This window comes from Aquarana catesbeiana, linkage group LG07 (genome assembly GCF_042186555.1).
Source record: "Aquarana catesbeiana isolate 2022-GZ linkage group LG07, ASM4218655v1, whole genome shotgun sequence".
Lineage (NCBI taxonomy): Eukaryota > Metazoa > Chordata > Amphibia > Anura > Ranidae > Aquarana > Aquarana catesbeiana.
In genome coordinates, this window is record NC_133330.1 from 19346914 (window position 1) to 19352028 (window position 5115).

A 5115-nucleotide genomic window follows, 5' to 3' on the forward strand; every position below is an offset into this window, starting at 1 on the left:
AAGATAAAACATTGAAGTGCATATGAAATAAGTGAGTGGTCACTAGAAAGTGAATACCACAAAAATGAGTCAATAAAACAATCCAAGTCCACCATATGCTAATGGAGTGTCCCCAAACTGAACCAGACTGGAACAGGTGGAAAGCTGTAAACAAAGCCTATGCCCAGAGAACAAAATGAAGAGCAGTGAGCTGGAGCCAAATCACCCGGGGTAATGTGTCCTTCACCTGGGGGAGGGGATTAGGTACTCTTACTGGAGACTGTGGACCCATGTGCCAGCGTCAGCGAGCCAATCAGGCTTAGGAACGGAAAATCAGAACTCTGGTAAGGGTCACCTAGCGATGCACTCCGCAATCCTGGTGATGCCCTCAGCAATCCCAGCGAGGTACATGGAATTCTCGTCCAACCGATGCTTGAACACGGGGGTCCTATAAGGTGTTTTATTGACTAATTGTTGTGGTATTCACTTTCTAGTGACCACTCACTTACTGTATTTCATATTTTGAATTTTATCTGTTTTGTTCAGATGCACTACATTCTACAATAATTCAGTATTGTTTTATTTAGTACATTCCTTCACATTTACTTGTTGTGCTCATAAGTTTACATACCCTGGCAGAATTTATGATTTCTTGGCCATTTTTCAGAGAATATGAATGATAACACAAAAACTTTTCTTTCACTCATAGGTGTTTGGCTGAAGCCATTTATTATCAATCTACTGTGTTTACTCTTTCTAAATCATAATGGCAACAGAAACTACCCAAATAACCCTGATCAAAAGTTTACACACCCCAGTTCTTAATACCGTGTATTGCCCCCTTTAACATCAATGACAGCTTGAAGTCTTTTGTGGCATTTGTGGATGAGGCTCTTTATCGTCTCAGATGGTAAAACTGCCCATTCCTCTTGGCAGAAAGCCTCCAGTTCCTGTAAATTCTTGGGCTGTCTTGCATGAACGGCATGTTTGGGATCTCCCCAGAGTGGCTCAATGATATTGAGGACAGGAGACTGCAAGAGAACTCACATTGTCAATGCCCGTCTCCGTGCAGCAGTGGCCAATTCCCGTTCCGCGAATGCTAATGGGCATGCGCGGTGTCCCCAACAGAGACGAGCGAGATCCGGAATAAACGTGTGCACTGGCACACCCATACGAGCATGTGTGCATTAGCGTGCGCATCCACCAATCCCGGCGCATGGCGCCCTATATAAACAGAGACTCCGCCTGATACCAGTGCTGGATCGCTTCAGCTCGTCCCTGTGTTCCTGATTGCTGTTCTGACCTGTTACCTTGCTCCTGACAAACCCGGCTTCCTTGACTACGCTCCTGGATTACCTCTGCCTGTTATCTACCTCTACTGTTAATACACACCTTAGCTTGGATTCACTCCGCTTCCTGATTCTGTACCTCGCTGCCAGCCCTTTGCCAACCTCTGCCTGTCCTTGACTACGATCCTGCCTTCCGTTTATGTACCTTGTTGCCAGCCAGTTGCCAACCTTTGCCTGTTCCTGACGCTGCAGTTTTTCCTGAGTCCATACCTACCTGCCTGGCTTCCGCTGAACAGTTCTGGTCTCCACGCCTTCCTCTGAGAGGTTCCTGTGTCTCCAAGCTCCAGCCTTCTGCCTGCAGGCACCTGCACCCTTTCGTTGCCCCAGCACTCCCTGTCCCCACTACCAGGGGTGTTGGGACCGGAACCGTGCAAGAGGCCACCCTCCGCATTTCGGACTCCCTAGTAAGGTATGTGACAGAGACTGAGATAGCCACTCCAGAACCTTCACCTTATTCTGCTGTAGCCAATGACAGGTCGACTTGGCCTTGTGTTTTGGATCATTGTCATGTTGAAATGTCCAAGTACATCTCATGCGCAGCTTCCTGGCTGATGAATGCAAATGTTCCTCCAGTATTTTTTGATAACATACTGCATTCATCTTGCCAACAATTTTGACCAAATTTCCTGAGCCTTTGTAGCTCACACATCCCCAAAACATCAGCGATCCACCTCCGTGTTTCACAGTAGGAATGGTGTACCTTTCATCATACGCCTTGTTGACTCCTCTCCAAATGTAGTTTTATGGTTGTGGCAAAAAAGCTCAATTTTGGTCTCATCACTCCATATGACTTTGTGCCAGAAGGTTTGAGGCTTGTCTCTGTGCAGTTTGGCGTATTGTAAGTTGGATACTTTGTGGCATTTATGTAGTAAGGGCTTTCTTCTGGCGACTCGACCATGTAGCCCATATTTCTTCAAGTGCCTCCTTATTGTGCATCTTGAAACAGCCACACCACATGTTTTCAGAGAGTCCTGTATTTCACCTGAAGTTATTTGTGTGTTTTTCTTTGCATCCCAAACAATTTTACTGGCAGTTGTGGCTAAAATCTTAGTTGGTCTACCTGACCGTGGTTTGGTTTTAACAGAACCCCTCATTTTCCACTTCTTGATTAGAGTTTGAACACTGCTGGAATTCTCAATTCCTTGGATATCTTTTTATATCACTTTCTTGTTTTATACAGTTCAACTACCTTTTCCCGCAGATCCTTTGACAATTCTTTTGCTTTCCCCATGACTCAGAATCCAGAAACATTAGTGCAGCACTGGATGAAAGATGCAAGGGTCTCTCAGGAGTCCAGAAACTCATTGACCTTTTATACACACACTAATTACAAGCAAACAGATCACAGGTGAGGATGGTTACCTTTAATAGCCATTCAAACCCCTTTGTGTCAACTTGTGTGCATGTTATCAGGCCAAAATCACCAGGGTATGTAAACTTTTGATCAGGGTCATTTGGGTAGTTTCTGTTGCCATTATGATTTAAAAAGAGTAAACACAGATAATAGATAACAGATAATAAATGGCTTCAGCCAAACACTAATCATGAGTGAAAAGAAAGTTTTTGTGTTCTCATTCATATTCTCTGAAAAATGGCCAAGAAATCATAAATTCTGCCAGGGTATGTAAACTTATGAACACAACTGTGTATGTTGTACACTTTCAGATTTCTCTGTTACTTATGGTATCGTTGTTTAATAGCGCTACACTTTTTATCCCCATGTATACTCAGATTGTCACATTGTAGTATTAGCTGCTGTTTGTTCACAATTTTGTGGTAAGCGCAGTAATTTCCTTACGTACATGTGTATGTGCAATGACCAGTGTGCTGGGTATTGGTGCGTGCTGCAATGACCACTGTGCTGGGTATTGTTGTGTCCTGCTATGACCACTGTGCTGGGTATTGGTGTGTCCTGCTATGACCACTGTGCTGGGTATTGGTATGTGCTGCTATGACCACTGTGCTGGGTATTGGTGTATCCTGCTATGACCACTGTGCTGGGTATTGGTGTGAGCTGCTATGACCACTGTGCTGGGTATTGGTGCGTACTGCTATGACCACTGTGCTGGGTATTGGTGTGTACTGCTATGACCACTGTGCTGGGTATTGGTGTGTACTGCTATGACTACTGTGCTGGGTATTGGTGTGTCCTGCTATGACCACTGTGCTGGGTATTGGTGTGTACTGCTATGACCACTGTGCTGGGTATTGGTGTGAGCTGCAATGACCACTGTGCTGGGTAATGGTGTGTCCTGCTATGACCACTGTGCTGGGTATTGGTGTGTCCTCTTATGATCACTGTGCTGGGTATTGGTGTGAGCTGCGATGACCACTTTGCTGGGTAATGGTGTGTGCTGCTATGACCACTGTGCTGGGTATTGGCGTGTACTGCTATGACCACTGTGCTGGGTATTGGTATGTGCTGCGATGACCAGTTAGCTGGGTAATGGTGTGTTCTGCTATGACCACTGTGCTGGGTATTGGCGTGTACTGCTATGACCACTGTGCTGGATATTGGCGTGTACTGCTATGACCACTGTGCTGGGTATTGGCGTGTCCTGCTATGACCACTGTGCTGGGTATTGGTGTGTCCTGTTATGATCACTGTGCTGGGTATTGGTGTGTGCTTCTATGACCACTGTGCTGGGTATTGGTGTGTACTGCTATGACCACTGTGCTGGGTATTGGCGTGTACTGCTATGACCACTGTGCTGGGTATTGGTGTGTACTGCTATGACCACTGTGCTGGGTATTGGTGTGTACTGCTATGACCACTGTGCTGGGTATTGGTGTGTACTGCTATGACCACTGTGCTGGGTATTGGTGTGTCCTGCTATGACCACTGTGCTGGGTATTGGTGTGTCCTGCTATGACCACTGTGCTGGGTATTGGTGTAAGCTGCTATGACCACTGTGCTGGGTATTGGTGTAAGCTGCTATAACCACTGTGCTAGGTATTGGTGTGTACTGCTATGACCACTGTGCTGGGTATTGGTGTGTCCTGCTATGACCACTGTGCTGGGTATTGGTGTGTCCTGCTATGACCACTGTGCTGGGTATTGGTGTGAGCTGCTATGACCACTGTGCTGGGTATTGGTGTGTCCTGCTATGACCACTGTGTTGGGTATTGGTGTGTCCTGCTATGACCACTGTGCTGGGTATTGGTGTGTCCTGCTATGACCACTTTGCTGGGTATTGGTGTAAGCTGCTATGACCACTGTGCTGGGTATTGGTGTGTCCTGCTATGACCACTGTGCTGGGTATTGGTGTAAGCTGCTATGACCACTGTGCTAGGTATTGGTGTGTACTGCTATGACCACTGTGCTGGGTATTGGTGTGTCCTGCTATGACCACTGTGCTGGGTATTGGTGTGTCCTGCTATGACCACTGTGCTGGGTATTGGTGTGAGCTGCTATGACCACTGTGCTGGGTATTGGTGTGTCCTGCTATGACCACTGTGCTGGGTATTGGCGTGTCCTGCTATGACCACTGTGCTGAGTATTGGTGTGTACTGCTATGACCACTGTGCTGGGTATTGGTGTGAGCTGGTGTAGGAAACCGGAAAACAAAAGTTATTACAAGAAGCCTGCATAGATTCAGGTAGAACCCTGGTGGGAAATGAGCACCTGACCCATTTCTAGGAGTCCCCATGTCTGTGTCCACTATAAACCTGATGACTATGGCGGTGTCTCTGGGACTATACAGAAATGATGGATCCCAGACATGGGACTGACCACCTGAGTGTATTCTGCTTTTTGTGACGTATTGTGCAGAACCTCAGCAGTACA